Here is a 20,019-nt window from a genome sequence, read left to right as displayed (position 1 = left end):
CCGTCAACTGCACATACGGTTCACGTCCACGCTGTCGCGGCATGATACCAGTGTTAAAGACTGCGATGGAGCTCCGTATGCCACGGCAAAGTGGCTGACACTGACGGCGGCGGTGCACAAATGCTGCGCAGCTAGCGCCATTCGACGGCCAACACCGCGGTTCCTGGTGTGTCCGCTGTGCCGTGCGTGTGATCATTGCTTGTACAGCCCTCTCGCAGTGTCCGGAGCAAGTATGGTGGGTCTGACACACCGGTGTCAATGTGTTCTTTTTTCCATTTTCAGGAGTATATTTAAACAAGCAAGGCCAAGCTGTCCTTCTGGTTATCGTAGCGGTAATTTAAATTAGAGCAAAGCATCCTCGCTGAGATCCCATTTTCTATACTTGTAGAATATAGAAAATGACGCATTAAATTCTCCATAACAATATACACCTGAAAGGAAAATATTAAATTTCATTACTTCTTAAAGTAAGGCATTGTGATACCTCCATCTACACTGAGGTGATAAAAGTCATGGGATGGCAACATGCACAGATACAGATGGCGATAGTATCGCGTATACAATGTATGAAAGGACAGCGCATTGGTGGGGCTGCCATTTGCACTCAGGTGGCTCATGTGAAAAGGTTTCCAATGTGATTATGGCCGCAAGACAGGACGCAAGGGACATTCCATTTCAGAAATGGTTCGAGAATTAATTAATCCCAGGTCTTCAGTGTCAATAGTGTGCCAAGAATACGATACTCCAGGCCTTTCCTCTCACCATAGACAAAGCAGTGGGCGACACCCTTCACGAAAGGACCGAAACCAGCGACGTTAGTGTAGAGTCGTCAGTGCTAACAGACGAGTAATTTTGAGTGAAATAGCCCTAGAAATCAATGCGGGACGTACGACGAAAGTATCCTGGGATCTTGACCATATCGGTTGGACCCTAGACGACAGGAAAATCGGGCCCAAACAGACGAGTCCCGATTTCCGTTGTGAGAGCTGATGGTAGGCATCGAGTGTTGCGCAGATCCCATGAAACCATGGCTCAAGTAGTCGAAAAAGTGCATGTTGGTGCTGTCTCCATAATGGTGTGGGCTCTGTTTACATGGAATTCTCTGGCTCCTCTGGTCCAGCTGAACCGCTCATTGACTGGAAATGGTTATGTTCGGCTACTTGGAGAGCATTTGCAGCCAAACAAGGATGGAATTTTTATGGACGACAATGCGCCATGTAACCGGGCCACAACTGTTTGCGATTGTTTTGGAGAATATTCTGAACAGTTTGAGCGAATGACATGGCCACTCGGATCGCCCGATATGAATCCCATCGAACATCTATGGGACATGATCGAGAGGTCATCTCATCCACAAAATCCTGCACCGGCGACATTTTTACAGTAGAGGCGGCACGGCTCAATATTTCTGCAGAGGTCGTGCGGTAGCGTTCTCGCTTCCCGCGCCCGGGTTCCCGGGTTCGATTCCCGGCGGGGTCAGGGATTTTCTCTGCCTCGTGATGACTGGGTGTTGTGTGATGTTCTTAGGTTAGTTAGGTTTAAGTAGTTCTAAGTTCTAGGGGACTGATGACCATAGATGTTAAGTCCCATAGTGCTCAGAGCCATTTGAACCAACCATTTCTGCAGAGGAGTTCCAGCGACTAGTTGCGTCAACGCCTCGTCAAGTAGCTGCATTTCGCGCAGTAAAGGGAAGTCCGACACGATATTAGGACGTATCCCATGACTTTTGTCATCTCAGTGTACAAGCTACTCGGAGTGTTCACAAAACCACGACCGTTCACAATCACCACCTCAGCCCAAGTAAATCCACGAGACCGGATGTCAGGGGACGTGGGAGATAGTGGTTGTGGGTGCAGCAAAGAATTACCTAACACAACGGCCTTAACACAAAAACTCTCCTTGGTGTGCCCTACGGACGGAGTCAAACCTCTCTGCTTTCTCCCATCACCATCTCAAGCCTACAGGACTACCATGTCCTACCACGGGTTACTGCTGCCTGCGAAAATCTGCAGCTCAAACATTACTTACTTTTGCTGCCGCACGCGCGCAAGGAAATAAATATTTGATCTGCCGATATCAGTCTATTATTATAGAGCCTCCGCTGAGGACAAAACGTACTAGGATTAATTAAGAATTTAGACAGAGATAAGAGATCACATGAGAATCGAGCATTAAACACGTAATAATTTGTGACTGGAAGAAAAATGTAATTAAAGAGAATTTGAAATAATTGTTGATTATTATTCAATAGCTAATCAAAAAAATTCAGTAATTGGGTGACATACGTCTTCCAGGTGACCCCTTAGTAATGCAGTGTTACATATTATCAAAACAAAACAAAATGGAACCCCATGTTATGTAAAATCACTGTGATAATATTAAATAAGTGGGAGAGCAGTATGAACCATGACCTACATCAATGGATGAGTCAAAGATCAATATTAATCCTTGTACGTGAAACAAAGCCTCGATCAGAACAAACAGCTTTAACTTTTATTACGAAGAAAACATACAGAATATTAAGCCATCGCACGCTAGCGATCAACGCTCTCAACACGAATTCCTGAATGTTGCAGCTTAGAAATTACCATCTCGACAATACACCAGACAAAGGCGTCTGAACTTAACGGAATGGACCATGTTAGCTGCACGAGACGACCACACGAAGAGAACTATAGGGCTGAGCCCAGCGGACAGCGGAAGAGAAGTCGCCTTGCCTTAACCGCCCCGTCACCTGATTGGTACGCAGGGCTCGGTCTCAGACCACAGCTTACATACAGGGTGAACCAGAACTTCAAGGACAAACTTTCATAGGGTGTTAGGGATATCTTCTTGGTATTTTGGTACGAGGGGCTCACACTGTACGGCGGTTCATTACAGAGTTATTGCAGTTCGTTTGGTTTCTTGCTCCGAGTGGATTTGTATCTGTAGTGCATAGAAGTTTGTGTAAAACACTGCAAATGTCGACGGCATGTGCTGTATGTCGTGTTTGAAACAAACTTGTTCCAGTCACTCCTGGTACTTACTACTGACGACAGTAACGCTCACTTGACTCGTCGCGCTTAAGATAGCATTCAGTATTGTTTTGCCTCTGTCTCGGGTTTCTTTCTCTGGCAGTGTTCGTTGTACATTAACAGTGATACACAGCAATACGAGTGGACTTATTTTTAAATATTTGGCTATGTGCACCTTTTGTATGGTTTCACGGAATGCAGTGAAAGCGCAGCACAACAACGATATGCTGAGCTATTCCCGCAACGACGGCAATGACATCACGTGGTATTTACTGTACATATGTACATCGTCGTCTACAACAAACCAGATCCTTCCGTGTTTTGGTGATTGCATATTTCAAGCTTTTTGGCCGTTGTGAAGCTATTTTCATAGATACTAGGATTACTATGATAACAAAGCGTATAAATCATAATTACATTATTATTCTGTAACGAGTCGCCGGCTATAATGGTTCCCACAGGCTCCTTATACCAAAATGTTCAGAAAGTATTGCTGGACAACCTCTGATAGATTTCCGGGTGAATTCTGGTTCACGCTGTACATGCACTTACTTGCAACCATAGATGCGACTTCCATAGCAGACGAAAACTATCCAAAGAGCGTCTTTGCACGTTGCCAGCGACTTACCATCACGCGTATCGATATTCAATACACTGACGGAAAACAGCGCAACTCCAAAACATAATTAATGTAGAGTAATGAAATTTCGGGAACACATTTGTCTAAGTAACATATTTAAGTGATTAACATCGCAAGATCACAGGCTAATGTAAGTACGAGATAAGCCACTGCAGATGTGAAATGATAGTACAGTAATCACCGGTGTAGCAGCCAGAATATTGAATTCAAACATGCATGCTTTGTGTTTTACAGGTGCCGGATGTTAATTTGTCGTATGGAGTTCCATACCTGTTGCACTTGGTTAGTCAATACAAGGGTGGATAATGCTTTTTGTGGATGACACTGGAGGTGTCATCCGATGATGTCTCATATTTGCTTCACTGGAGACAGATCTATTGATGGAGCAGGGCTAGGCAACCTGTTGCCAACATGTCACTCATGGCAATATATCACTCTGACGAGTACGTTGGGTTACAACACCTCGCTGGAATGCTGTTCATGAATAGTAGCACAACAGCTCGAATCACCTGACTGACGTACAATTTTGGAATCAGGGTGCGTAGGGTAATCACGAGATAGCTCTTCCTGTCATATGAAATCGCACCCCAGACCGTAACTCCAGGTGTAGGTCCAGTGCAGGTTCTCAGTAATCTCTTTTGAACAACACACGGCCATCACTGCTGCCGAGGCAGAACCGGCTTACATGATAACACAACAGAACTCCAATCTGCCTTCCAGTGGGCTCTCATTTGACACCTCTAAAATCGCAAATGGACGTGGTTCGGAGCAAGTGTAATGCACACTACAGGGCGTCTGGCTTGGAGTTATCCTTGAAGTCGCCAGTGACAATTCGTTGTGTCAGTATGATGTCAACAACTGCTCATATTTTTGCTGCAGATCCAGTACGATGTGCCAGAGTCATAAGCCAAATAATATAATCTTCGCTCTTGGTAGCACCATGTGGCCATCTGGAACCCAGTCTTCTTGTGACCGAACCTTCTCGCGACCACCGCTGCCAGCAATCATGTACAATGGCTACATTCCTGCCAAGTGACTCTGAAAAGTCGCAGAAAGAACACGCATCTTCTCGTAGCCTTATTACATGACGTCCTTCAAACACAGTGAGATATTGATTATGGAGAGTTTGACACTTCAAAGGTATTCTTGACTAACGTCAGCTCACCACGTTCTCTCTCAAAGGTAACTAACGCTCACGACCGTTACAGCGTGTATTTACAGCAAATCCGATTTCTTCATAGTGGCGCTACTGGTGACACTCTTATGTGACTGGAGCGACATTTGGACAGACTTCATCTTTCAGATGCAGCAACACGCCTACCAACACGTTCATGACGCATAACTCCTTCTTGGTGTTGCGATTTCTTTTTCGTCAGTGTATGAAAGATGTTTTTTAACAGATGACTTTTAAAATATATTTTCAAGATAGGCATTGTCAGGAGGTAGTAGTTCGATTGAATCGATCAATCGAACGAAGAAACTAGACTATTGTAACAAAAATTTGCAAAAAACATTTATTCTTGGTAATTAGCTCACCTCGGTATGTAGAAGAAGACATTCGAATTCTTCGCCGTTTTCGTGACAGAGCTTGCAGAAAAAACGGTTGTTCAAGAAACAAAATTTTATCTTGTTAACAGCATTGATGGACACAATCTGTTCACCTAAATTTTTCTCAGCAAACTGCTGCCTATGGGTTACGCAATGTATTATCAGTACTCTAAGTGTAGGAGATTTTAAATGGGCTATAAACCCGCTATATCAAGAAAGTATTGATACAGTTCCATGAGTTGCACATTCAAGAACGCTTGCTAAGCTTTTTACCCCCTTCCTTGTATGTAGCACAGCCTTCCGAGTTCGTGAACTGACTAATAATATTCTGATTACAGAACACATTCCAGGTTATCAGCAATGCTCCATTGTCTACTGTTGCTTGTTTATCAATTTACATTTAAAATTCTATGTTATCAGCACATCCAAAGATTTCCTCCCACATCAAATGCTGTCTCGTCAATTACTCTTGAAATTGTATTCTAATGCCGTTCATTTTATCACGGCATATGCACCAGGCCCCAGTATTGTGCGGATAATTTATTTAAATGCGGTTAACATGAGTGTTACCCTGACTGCATGTCATTTCCTACATTTCGCGGTTAATAATAAAACTTTATAGAAAGCAAGGAGACCTTTTCGCATAGAGGAGGTTTCCCCACTAACTTTTCTATAGAGTTAAATCTCAGTGCCCTGCAAGTTGAAACCTAAGCACCCCACTACGTCAGTATAAAAACTGCAAAGGTAGGCACATAACATGGTAGACTTCACAGCGTCATTTGAAACTGTCATTTCACGAATGAGACACACAGATAGTTGCCTGTTTCTAAACTTTGGGATGAATCCATATTTCAAGCACTCATTCGAATACGTGCAGCAGTTCTTTTTCTCAAGCATATTGAGAAAATATATTTCCAACATACACTAGTTACAGAGGGTGGACAAAGTATGTAAGCACCGCGAGAAATGCATGCTTAAACATAAATACAGATGCGATCAGAGCCTACAGGCTGCGCTGTTGTATTTGAAGGATACCTGTGTTTAATCTCGTTGGAAGTGTCCTCCGTGGTCAGAAGAGTGTTCTAAGTTGTAAGTGCATTATGTCTGAGATAAATGAATTCGAACGTGGGTACAATGTTGGTGCTCATATCGTGGCTGATTCCGTAGCTAAGGTAGCCGAACTGTTCTGTGTTCCAAGACGCACCGTATCGAAGATTTATACCGCACACAAGGAAAGCGGGAAAACATCGTGCGCTGTCACAACGCAGACACAAAAAAAAAAAAAAAAATGGTTCAAATGGCTCTGAGCACTATGAGACTTAACATCGGAGGTCATCAGTCCCCTAGAACTTAGAATACTTAAACCTAACTAACCTAAGGACATCACACACAGCCAAGCCCGAGGCAGGATTCGAACCTGCGACCGTAGCGGTCGCGCAGCTCCAGACAGTAGCGCCTAGAACGCAGACACAAGTGTGTGCTGAGTGATCATAACGGACGATCATTGAAGAGGATTGTGCCGAAAAATAAAGGAACGATAGTTGCAGAAGTCACTGCAGAACTGAAGCTCGCCCTCGCAAACCCTGTCAGCACCAAAACAAAACGAAGGTAGCTCCATAAGCTGGGATTTGAAGGATAAGCTGGTATTCCTAAATCACTCATCAGTGATGCAAATGTCCGTAACAGGAAAATATAGCGCCTAAGCCATAAAACCTAGACTATGGAGCGATGCAAGGAAGTCACTTGGTGAGATGAGTCTTGTTTCGCGCTGTTTCCAACTTCTGACGCAGTTTACGTCCCAAGAGATAAATCGGTGATAATTTGCGCAGCCATATCGTGGTATACCGTGATTTATCTTGAATGTCGCATTACTGGCAAGAGTTATGTGACCATTTTGACTGATCAAGTCCTTCCCAAGGTACAACTGTTGTTCCCCAATGGTGTGTTCCAGGATGAAAGGTCCCCCGTTCACAAAGTTTAGTTCGTCCAGGGTTGGTTTTGTGAGTACGACGATGATGATTTTTCGCAGACCCTCTGGCCATCAAAGTCACCAGATCTCAGTGTTTTTCAGCCTTTGTTGTCTACTTTGGAGAGAAGGGTGTGTGGTCGCTACCTACGTCCATCATCCTTACCTGTACTTCTCACTATTTTGCAAGAAGAATGGTATAAGATTACCTTGAAAATAATTGAGGATCTGTATTTATCCATTCGAAAACTAGTGGAATTTGTTTTGAATGCTACACCTCAGACATGAGACTTACGGAAAGCAGGAAAAGGTGTGGACGCGACCTAATCAGTTACCGTTGGTTGCACAGTAAACACGTACACTTTATTTAAAGAAATAATTTTTAAAAAACAATCATTAAAAGAAATTGATTGTAACACAAGCTACACTGACGGCTGAAGGCCCTATAAAGAAAGAATTAACATTATTTGTCGGCTGAAGGCCACGAGCAATAGGAATAATTTAAACAAAATATTATTTTTAAACAATTGGCACAATCAGACCAAATAAAGAAGGGAGTGATCCACAGACAGTGCTCCAAGGATCGGCCTGAGAAAAGTTCGTACAGCTACGTACGCGGTGAGACAGGCAGCCAAGAGTTATGCTCACTTAACAGGGTGGCAACTCAAACTAGGGACAGCTTAAACGCCGACCAGCACACTCGCAAAATCCATCTAAGATGCGATAACCAATACCACGATAGAATAACAGTTAACAGCGTCAAATGACAAGCATTTAATTACTCAAGTTGGCTCCACCAAATCCTAGTACGCAGACAGGGTTAAGAAGCAAACAGCCTATTCAAAATCTGACTAGATGCACATGGAACCGCAAAAGACAATTCCACAAACAACTCGAACAATGATAAACAGTCACTACACAGCAACAAGACGAATTGCACGTAGACATGAACCCTAAGAACACAGAATTGGTCGAAAGACCAGATACACGTCGTCCACTCAGACGAACGACCGAACAACCAACCATCCGTCGTTGCCCATCAAGTCAGGCAAGGGAAACGTCGAAGTATAAAACCGCCAACTGACAGCTTGATGGCATGAGGTCACTTCCACGGACGGGCTCACACACACAAGTGAAAGTTGCACTACTCGAATATAACGATCCATTCAACTTAAACTCGCTGAATTCGGACCTCGACGTGGTCGTGCACTCTCGTGACCCCATCCTTCCATCGGGCAGTGCATGCATCGCCAGCTGTCCCGGCGAGTACTGACGCTGTGCGGACCTCACTGCTGCTCCGTCCCAACTGAACTCCAACACACGACGACACGGAAATACTAGAGGTCGCTCCAAAGATAGTACCGCAACACTCGCTATCGATAAACGCCGCTGCTGCCACTCACGGACAGACAAAGCGAGCAAACGTAGTGGCGCCAGTGAACGGACTAGGAAAACGAGACGTCACAAGCCGAATACACGACCCCAACCTGTCAACGGCTCAAACACGAGCCATAGCACGTCTCAACACCCTATTAGGCATTGTAATGTGTCGTGTTTTTGCTGTTTCCATATTACTGTCCACCCTGTGTATGCCACTGACTAGACGCTACAAATTTTCACTGTGCTCCTTCGAATGTAGGCACAACGTGCAATGCACCTCCAGGGTCAACTGTAGCATTACTGACGTTTTACTGCTACTGAACGGGTTATTATCACTCATTGTGAGTCACATACGGGAATCTGCCTGAATCTGAGGTCCTCCACTTCGAGTGTGCGTACTGACTCCAAGATAGAACACGTGCTGAAGGTAAAATTTGTGTAAAATAAAGTGTTAATTCTTACCACATTGTTATTTCTTACCAAATTCTTCCTAATACAAACTGGTAAGAATTAAAACTTTTTACTTATTCTGGTAACCGGTATACCGTTTCAGCCAATTAAATTGGATTTAGCTGTCGTAATCGTATTGTTATGAACAAAATTCAATTCACGTATATTATTGGCTGTTACTAACTAAAAGATCGTTTGTCCAAGCAAACTCACAATTATTAATTTTAAATTAACAGCAGCCTCAGTTTCATTGTTTACCTAGATTTACCTAGGTTTCAGTTGGGATAACCCAACCTTCTTCAGACTAAAAGGAACTACGATTTGTCCATAATGGACTTATCGTGGCCTATTTTATTCTGAAGAAGGTTGGGTTATCCCAACTGAAACCTAGGTAAATCTAGGTGAACAATGCAACTGAGGCTGTTGTTAATTTAAAATTAATATTTATACAGTTGCTGACAGGGCGGCGAAATGTTGAAAATATTCAAACTCAGAAGGCCTGTCCTCGCCTAGCACTCCCCTTTTCGCTACAACGTTCTCCTGCCGCCACTTTTCGCTCGATAGTCCCCTCGAGAAGTGGAACCGCACCCCAAGCGGCGATAATGTCCTTGAGAAACACTGCTACAGACAACGGTACCGCCTGCAAATAGTCTCGCGAAACTTCGGAGGTTATCCAACAGGTCATTTATACGTACACTGTAAACGCCAACAGCCCTACTGTACGCTCTGTGGCTATTCTCGAAGTTACTTGTTGTATATATCTGTCTAGGCGTATCTATCTTTTCTCTTGCGTTCTCTCTCTCTCTGAGGGGGAGGGAGTGTGTATCTATCCCACACAAACACCTGTCTACCTCTCTCCCTCTCTCTCTTTCGTTCTCTTTCAAGTTACTTGTTGTATATATCTGTCTAGGCGTATCTATCTTTTCTCTTGCGTTCTCTCTCTCTCTGAGGGGGAGGCAGTGTGTATCTATCTCACACAAACACCTGTCTACCTCTCTCCCTCTCTCTCTCTTTCGTTCTCTTTCTCTCTGTCTCTGTCTTTCCCTCTATATGCATGTGTGTGGGTCAGGGGGGTGTGGGGGTGGGGGGGGGGGTGTATCTCTCTCACACAAACACTTTTTTCACAAACATACGCACGCACGTACTCACAGGGACGCACACACGTGCACGTGCGAACGCACACACACAGCTTAAGTGAAGATTTGCATATTTGTTTCAAGTCGAATGAATTTATAGCTACGCATATCAGGGCTGAAAAAACGTTGTTCCGTTGGTCCATGTGGTCTGCACACAAATGATAACATTTGGGCGCACGAGAGACAAGCCGCCAGCGAGAGCCTCAGTTCCCAGGGACACGGACAGCACAGATTCCAGACTCGTCGCTGTAGCGGCCGCTGGTATCGACAGCGAACGAAGCCTTATGTCAGGAGCCGGCGACGTAATCCAGTTATCGGAACGCGGCCCTAATACAAATTGAGTCTCCGCGATAAGGCCTGCATGCTGACGTGGCGCGGAGGCAGCGCCCGCTAAATGCTATTTCAGAGCACAAAATAATATCCCACTCGCTGTTGTAAATTCTTTCCGTTCGAGGCTGCTGTTGACAGCGCTTCGTGTTCCGAGGACTTCCCACACTTTCGTCTCTAAACAACAAGTACAGTACCTGGTCACGTCTCGCTTATGTATAGCACGGCATACGCTGTGTTGCAGTGCATTTATCCCTCCTGGAGCAATCATTCACGGCAAACTGTTGGTTTTATGATAGACCACGCAGTAATAATAATAATAATAATAATAATAATAATAATAATAATAATTTTTGTCATTATATTATATGTAATAAATATTGAAAACTATAGTTAAACCGTGTGCCAGATCGCGAGTATACGTGTGCGTTTGTGTGTGTGTGTGTGTGTGTGTACCTGCCTGAGTGTGTGTGTGTGTGTTTGTGTGTGTGATTAATAATAGTAATTATTATTATTAATAATATTATTACCTTAGGAGAAAGATTAAGGAAAGGCAAACCTACGTCTCTAGCATTTGTAGACTTAGAGAAAGCTTTTGACAATGTTGACTGGAATACTCTCTTTCAAATTCTGAAGGTGGCAGGGGTAAAATACAGGGAGTGAAAGGCTATTTACAATTTGTACAGAAAGCAGATGGCTGTTATAAGAGTCGAGGGACATGAAAGGGAAGCAGTGGTTGGGAAGGGAGTGAGGCAGGGTTGTAGCCTCTCCCCGATGTTGTTCAATCTGTATATTGAGCAAGCAGTAAAGGAAACAAAAGAAAAATTAAAATCCATGGAGAAGAAATAAAAACTTTAAGGTTCGCTGATGACATTGTAATTCTGTCAGAGACAGCAAAGGACTTGGAAGAGCAGTTGAACGGAATGGACAGTGTCTTGAAAGGAGGGTATAAGATGAACATCAACAAAAGCAAAACAAGGATAATGGAATGTAGTCGAATTAAGTCAGGTTATGCTGAGGGAATTAGATTAGGAAATGAGACACTTAAAGTAGTAAAGGAGTTTTGCTATTTGGGGAGCAAACTAACTGAATCATGTGAGTACACATGACAGCTCCCCCATTGTACTGCCCTTTTATACTTTCTGCACTAGATACTACCGCCATCCCGTATATCTGCATATTGCTGTTCCACGACTTTTGCCACACCAGTGTAATGTAAGTAAGAACAGAGTACCACGCTGCAGGTGCTCTAGCGGATTATCAGTTCGGTTTCTAAATGTTCCCGTTGTAAAATATGGGGTTGTTAGGAAGTACGGAAAAATCAAAGTGTCTGAAGTACATTGTTGGTCATGAAAACTATAACACCATAAAATTGGTATGCAGCAAACATAAAACTGCCATGAAGTGGTTTCTCATTCAGAAATCGTATTTCACTGTTGTTTGCTTGTGAGAAGTTTGTGTCTTGGCTCCTGTAAGAGGAATAAACGTCTACTGGCACCTGTTGCAATTCGACAACGACAGGCTAATGACCTTCAGAGACTGCTAGCGGTGGTCGGGCACCGGTTGTGGTAATATGGTCAGCAGCGGCTATATATCTGACGTGTTAAGGCAGGTGGCTGCAGCTTCTTTTTTCTTTTTTGGCCTTAATCACCTTTCAAAAAAATTGCACAAGAACTCATGTTGCCCGTGGTTTCCTGACCCATGAGTTTTGACCAGCTATTGGCATAGCCAACGCATTCTGCATTTCTCTCACCCATTAAATTGTCTGGCCTGCCGTGGCAGAGAGATTGGCGCCCTACCACCCACCGGCCACTACGAGTGACGGTCTCTGTCTCAATCTGACTGTATGCCCGGCAGGTTTAATCCACTGTTGCTGCCAGAGGTTGCAGCTCCGTGTACTAAATTCTGCACAGTGTACACCCTAAATCATCTACAGATTTCATCCAGTATTCTTCATACCGTATTATACACATACAGAAAGTAACATTTCGGTATCTCTATCCTTTCTTTTCCTACAGATTTTGGGGCCAGCAATGTTTTTAAAAGTCTAGTAGCCATCCACAGAAAAGGAGTAAATTACAGTGAAATGGAAGTAATAAAGCGCGAAAACCAAAATAAACTGAAGCATACGTTAAAATGTCTCTGCGACATTGGAGATATATATATATAATGTAATTTTTGAGAACATTTCTCGTGGAGAAAGACCTATCTAAGTAAAAGTACTTTAAAGATGGGTTATAAACAGTCTCGACTACAAAAACATTTATTTCGCTGGCAATCGGTTTCGGTCAGTATTTGACTATTCTAAGACCCTCATACAATGATGGTAGGCGGTAGCGGCGCATGGAGCAGGTGTTGGACTCCGCGAAAGTCAGCTGCTGTTCGTGTAGTCACAACACCCACTCCAATCTCCACCACAGACCACCATCATTGTATGAGTTCTAAGTTCTAGGGGACTAATGACCTCAGCAGTTGAGTCCTATAGTGCTCAGAGCCATTTTTGAACTACTGATTAAATGACGTGTTAACAAAATGAAGCTGAACCACTCACATGGGAAAGGCAGGTAAATGTCTTCTACTTCTTTTAAAAGTCTAAGCTGTTTCTCTGTAGCCATAGACACAGTAGCCTTTAGCAGTCCTTTTCACCTCCAGGTATGAAAAACTTCTCACCTCACTAATCGTTCTCGTTATATTATTATTATTATTACTGTAATTAGGGTGTTCTCGGTTGTCCCCTCACTTTCTTCCCTGTGACCTTGCATTAGGAAGTATTTAATGAAGGAAGGTGGTGTCTGTTCAAGCTTAATACGTGTTCCTTAGCGTTGGGCTATATCTTTCACTAGTTTTCTTCTTCCCTCCTGTTTCTTGTAGAACCATCTCATTCCTTTTTCTGTCAGTCCAGCTAGTTCCTGTCATTTTTCTCCAGGACCACATCTCCCCTGCATCGAGGCGAGCTTTCTCCCCTCTGCCTGTCAGATCAGGACACTTCACATAAATATCTTAACAAATCTTACTTTGGAAGCTGATGGGCTTTTTCAATAGTAGTTGTAGTAGTAGTAGTAGTAGCCTTATTCATCTGTATATCTCTTTTTACAAAAATATAGGACATATCAAAGTATTTACAAGTGTAGACCAATTTAAAGCAAACTTATTTTCATACACATACACTTACAGACTTCTAATTAGAGACAATCATTAGATTTACTCCTGGTGTACAATACTTTTTTTACAAATAACTTGTTACATAATGTTCACTCATATCTCACTGCCAGTCACTGCTCACACTACACACACATTGTTTCATAAACACTTCACTCACTACATACACACACACGCACACACACACACACACACACACTGAATCTTCCTGGCAGATTACGGAAGAGTACGCGAAGGAACTTGCCCCCCTTCTTGCAGCGGTGTACCGTAAGTCTCTAGAAGAGCGTAGCGTACCAAAGGATTGAAAAAGGGCACAGGTCATCCCCATTTTCAAAAAGGGACGTCGAACAGATGTGCAGAGCTATAGACCTATATCTCTAACGTCGATCAGTTGTAGAATTTTGGAACACGCAATATGTTCGAGTATAATGACTTTTCTGGAGGCTAGAAATCTACTCTGTTGGAATCAGCATGGGCTTCAAAAAAGACGATTGTGTGAAACCAGCTCGCGATATTCGTTCACGAGACTCAGAGGGCCATACACATGGGTACCAAGGTAGATGTTGTGTTTCTTGGTTTCCGCAAGGCGTTCGATACAGTTCCCCACAGTCGTTTAATGAACAAAGTAAGAGCATATGGACTATCAGACCAATTGTGTGATTGGATTGAAGAGTTCCTAGATAACAGAACGCAGCATGTCATTGTCAGTGGAGAGAAGTCTTCCGAAGTAAGAGTGGTTTCAGGTGTGCCGCAGGGGAGTGTCGTAGGACCGTTGCTATCCACAATGAAACGTCCCCTTAGTAAATTAATGAATTACTGTGCTGATAAACCTCTTACGTTATTTCCTTTGAAACAGCTGAGCAAAACTGAACGTACTCAGACATTACTCTCTTTACTTATTCTGTTCAACACTAAACTGACACACAATATTTTTAGCGCAACACAATCTGACTTTTAATAATCCCTACAAAAGAATGGCCCTGACTAACAATAACCTACACCTTTCACAAATCACTTACCTCACAAAAATCTTCGTTACTCGAACCACTGCAATACAGCGAGCTCCAATACTGCCAGCTAAGTAAAAGATTCAAACTACTGAAAGCACTAACTACTGATAGACATAGTTAGCAAATGAAATATTTTGATAGAGAGCAAACAATGTATTTACCTTAATAGTGTTCAAAAGTCATAATATATATAGCAATTCATGACATCCAGTCTTACAAATTTACTGTCTCTGATGGTCACATGTGCAGATCATCCGCTATCAAAACTCCGCCATCTCTCTCCCTACATCCACCACTGCTGTCGGCTCACCTCCAACTGCGCAACGCTACGCGCTGTTAACAGCCAACTGCCCAACACTACAATAGCGTATACTCCAACAATGCAAACCAGCCACAGCCTTCACACAGCACAGTCAGTGATTTTCATATAGAGCGCTACGTGGCGTTACCAACATAAAAACCTACACAGCCTACTTACAACAATGTTCGTAAATGACCTTGTGGATAACATCGGAAGTTCACTGAGGCTTTTTGCGGATGATGCTGTAGTATATCAAGAGGTTGTAACAATGGAAAATTGTACTGAAATGCAGGAGTATCTGCAACGAATTGACGCATGGGACAGGGAATGGCAATTGAATCTCAATGTAGACAAGTGTAATGTGCTGCGAATACATAGAAAGAAAGATGCTTTATCATTTAGCTACAATATAGCAGGTCAGCAACTGGAAGCAGTTAATTCCATAAGTTATCTGGGAGTAGGCATTAGGAGTGATTTAAAATGGAATGATCATATAAAGTTGATGCTTGGTGAAGTAGATGCCAGACTGAGATTCATTGGAAGAATCCTAAGGAAATGCAATCCGAAAACAAAGGAAGTAAATTACAGTACACTTGTTCGCCCACTGCTTGAATATTGCTCACCAGTGTGGGATCCGTACCAGATAGGGTTGATAGAAGCGATAGAGAAGTCCAATGGAGAACAGCGCGTTTCGTTACGTGATCATTTAGTAATCGCGAAAGCGTTACGGAGATGATAGATAAACTCCAGTGGAAGACTCTGCAGGAGAGATGCTCAGTAGCTCGGTATGGGCTTTTGTTGAAGTTTCGAGAACAAACCATCACCGAGGATTCAAGCAGTATATTGCTCCCTCCTACGTAAATCTCGCGAAGAGACCATGAGGATAATATCAGAGAGATTAGAGCCCATACAGAGGCATACCGACAGTCTTCCTTTCCACGAACAACACGAGACTGGAATAGAAGGGAGAACCGATAGAGGTACTCAAAGTACCCTCGGCCATACACCGTCAGATGGCTTGCGGAGTATGGATGTAGATGTAGATAGATGAGTTGGCTAATAATTTGCAATTGTTGAGTAACCCCAGTATGTACGTAAACCGTTTTGAAAAAAGGTTGGTTAGATATTTCATTTTTGTAATGGCTCAAATGGTTCAAATGGCTCTGAGCACTATGGAACTTAACATCTGTGGTCATCAGTCCCTTAGAACTTAGAACTACTTAAACCTAACTAACCTAAGGACATCACACACATCCATGCCCGAGGCAGGATTCGAACCTGCGACCGTAGCGGTCACGCGGTTCCAGACTGAAGTGCCTACAACCGCACAGCCACACCGGCCGGCCATTTTTTTAATGGTTTTCAGATTTGTTTACATAGTTATGTGTAATTTGATGATTTGCATTTATGTTGGATGTTGGATTAATGAAGTTAGATAATACTTGCTGTTTAAATCTCATTGTTTGTGAATCAATTGTGAGTAATGTAACTTCAATTGTGAGATGTTTTTGAAAAGCCAAACTTAACTCGCAATATAAATTTGCTAAAAAAACTGAGTGTTATGATTTATTCACTATAATCAGTACCGACTCCCTGTCAAAGTCATATTTTTTAAACATGTTGGATTTTTTTTTAATTTCTCATTTATCATCCAAATGAATTTCATGTGTATTTCAAGTAATATGGCCAGCGGTGCACACTGCTGAGTCTGTAGCTCGAGTATTTATATTTTTTTATGAGAGACTAGGATAAATCGCGTCCCTCCGTTGCTGCTTTAGAGGCAAGACAATTTATTTGTTATGTGCCCAGGGACCAAAGTTATCACTTTCGAACAGGGCCAGATGATTCAGCGCCTAAGAGGCTGAAGGTATTTTGCAGTGACTGTATATCTGCATTGGTATTTGGAGTTGCACTGCCCAATCGATTCGCATGAAGTTTTGCCAAAAATAACATATACTATGTCCTTCACTTGCAGTTACAACTCGGTACACAACAATTCGAGATTTGAAACTTCCTGGCAGATTAAAACTGTGTGCCGGACCGAGACTCGAACTCGGGAACTTTGCCTTTCGCGGACAAGTGCTCTACCAACTGAGCTACCCAAGCACGATTCACGCCCTGTCCTCACAGCTCTACTTTCTTTCAGGAGTCCTAGTTCTGCAAGGTTTGCAGGAGAGCTTTGGTAAAGTTTGGAAGGTAGGAGACGAGGTACTGGCAGAAGTAGAGCTGTGAGGACGGGGCGTGCGTGAGTCGTTCTTGGGTAGCTCAGTTGGTGGAGTACTTGCCGGCGACAGGCAAAGGTCCCGGGTTCGAGTCTCGGTCCGGCACACAGTTTTAATCTGCCAGGAAGTTTCATATCAGCGCACACTCCGCTGTAGAGCGAAAATTTCATTCTAATTCGAGTTTTGTATCCATTCCACAGATCAGACATTAATTAAACGTAATCTGCCGGCTGCTGTGGCCGAGCGGTTCTAGGCGCTTCAGTCCGGAAGCACGCTGCTACTACGGTCGCGGGTTCGATTCCTGCCTCGGGCTGTGTGATGTCCTTAGGTTAGTTAGGTTTAAGTAGTTGTAAGGCTAGGGGATTGAAGACCTCAGACGTTTTGTGTCCCATAGTACTTAGAGCCATTTGAAGCATTTTTGAAACGTAATCGTAAAGTTATCAATTTTAAAGAAAGTTACAGTGTGTGTGTGTGTGTGTTTGTTTGTGTGTGTGTGTGTGTGTGTGTGTGTGTGTATGTGTGTGCGAGCGTGCATGAGTTTGTGTGTGCGCGTGTGTTTGTGTGTGTGTGTGTGTGTGTGTGTGTGTGTGTGTGTGTGTGTGTGTATGGGTGGGTGGGTGGGTGTGTGTCTGCGTGCGTGTGTACGTGCGTGGGTGCGTGTGTACATCCGGCGTGCTGCGAATGAAGAGAATACTGAGGCAGCTGTATGACAGGTGCTACTACCTGCACTAGGTGCATTTTCAATTTTATTTGCGCAATGTATTGTAGCAAATCGTCGTGCTACAAAGTAGCTTCCCTTACCCGCCAACGGACGAACGTGGACGTCAGCTTCGTGAGGTCGGGTAACGGCGATCCAAGTCTCTGCGGGGCAGGGAGAGGCGGCTGCCTCGGTCTGCCTGGACGATTTATCGGCCGTCCGGCTCCGCGCCGCAGCACAGCACAGCACAGCACGGCACGGCGCGGCGCGGCGCAGGCGGGGACGGCGGCCAGCCGCCTGCAGACAGCTGCAGATAGCGGCGGCTGCGGGCGCCGTCACTCGGGAGGCGCTCAGAGGGCCAGGACCAGATAGCGCCGCGCGCCCACCCGCCTCCTCCCACACACACACACACACCGCGCCTATCTGCACCAGCACTTACCGACGAGGCGCCAGCTCCCTTTGTACTTGCAGCTGTTATTGCCCTATCTCCTTCCAGCAGAAGCTGACCGAGGACAGGATACAGCATTCCATTCAGCGAACCGATAACACTGATAAGAAATCACATTATGTGAATCGAAATTCTTCAACCAGCATCGACAGGGACGCACTTATCATACTCGTGAGAAGCTAAGTGACGCGATTTCGCATCGCGCTTCTCATATTGGTGAGTTACTTAACTGAGATTGCCAGGTCTTATTACCATTATTCTGCTGAGATCTCGACCCTTGACTGCTCGTAGGAGACGTACGGTAGAAAGTACTGAAGGTGTAATTGTTTGATTTAAAGCACTCCGTCTTCGGGCCACGAGTGGCCTACCGGTACCACCCGACCGCCGTGTCGTCCTCAGTGGAGGATGAGGATAGGAGGGGCGTGGGGTCAGCACACCACTCTCCGGGTCGTTACTATGGTTTTCTTGACCGAAGCCGCTACTATTCGGTCGAGTAGTTCCTCAATTGGCATCACGAGGCTGAGTGCACCCCGAAAAATGGCAACAGCGCATGGCGGCCTGGATGGTCACCCATCCAAGTGCCGACCACGCCCGACAGCGCTTAACTTCGGTGATCTCACGGGAACCGGCGTACCCACTGCGGTAAGGCCGTTTTCCATTTGATTTAAGGGTCATGAATATTGTGAAAACGTAACTGTAACTAGTGATGGTACTGGATATTATGATGAAGTGATGTACAGAAGCGATTATTCTTGGTGTAACAAACAACTGTGTAATGTTACTACTTGTAACAGTCTTTGAGCGTAAGGAATTTTTCTACAAGAGGTGTTTATTATTTAATGCAACACTTTTTTTTTTTTTGCTGAAAACAGATTGATTTTATTCAGGATTCTAGTACACTATATTATTCCCCACTCTTTCGGCTACAAAACCCTATTTATCAACATAATCTCCGTTTTTTGCGACGGTCTCACGCCACTTTACTGTGTGGGCCTTTATGTCCACATGGTACCACTCCTAAGTCGACGACAGAACCAATGTCTTTCTGCATCAGTAACCTCCCCATCATGCACGTACTGATTCCTGTGGAGTAAAACCTTCACTGGACCAAACAAATGGAAGTCGGAAGGTGCGAGATCAGCGGTGTAGGGTGGATGAGGAAGAACAGGCCCATACAGTTCTGTGAGCTCCTCTCTGGTGCAGAGACTTATGTGAGCCCTTTGTATTGTCGTGCAGATGGAGACGTTCGGTTGCATTTTTGTGACGACGAAAATATTGCAGAAGTCACAACTGTCTGCGGCCGACCGGCACGTGGGAGATCGGGCAGGTATACGTGACCGTGTCTTTACCTTGTTGCAATGATGACTCACCGTGCATTTCTTCACTGCCACGTCTCCGTAGGCATTTCGCAGCAAGCGCCTACGAATATCTGCCATGTTCTGATTTTCCGCCGAAAGACACTCGATCACAGCTCTCTGCTTGGAACGCGCCTCCGTCACAGATGCCATTCTGAGGGCCACTTATAGCGCCGCCACCTATCGGAACTTCATGCAACTACAGTACCTGAAGCAGTAATGTTCCCTGATGCCCCCAACAAATTACGCATTTCTTCAACCGAAACTGATCTAAAAAAAAAAAATTCTTGTCACTCCTTATGGAAAACCCTTCATATTTCTTTTGATAACTGGCTCTGAGATTGACCGAGTTGACTCGTGAGAATG

At 44.1% G+C, this 20,019-nt stretch overlaps 1 pseudogene; it reads right to left on the bottom strand.

Moving 5' to 3' along the window:
* Nucleotides 1–18,836: 18,836 nt before the first annotated feature.
* Nucleotides 18,837–18,954, bottom strand: LOC126485196 (5S ribosomal RNA; annotated as a pseudogene).
* Nucleotides 18,955–20,019: the final 1,065 nt, after the last annotated feature.

Source organism: Schistocerca serialis, chromosome 6 (genome assembly GCF_023864345.2).
Source record: "Schistocerca serialis cubense isolate TAMUIC-IGC-003099 chromosome 6, iqSchSeri2.2, whole genome shotgun sequence".
Taxonomy (NCBI): domain Eukaryota; kingdom Metazoa; phylum Arthropoda; class Insecta; order Orthoptera; family Acrididae; genus Schistocerca; species Schistocerca serialis.
Note: the sequence above shows the minus strand (reverse complement) of the source record. Positions and strands in the feature narration are given on the sequence as shown.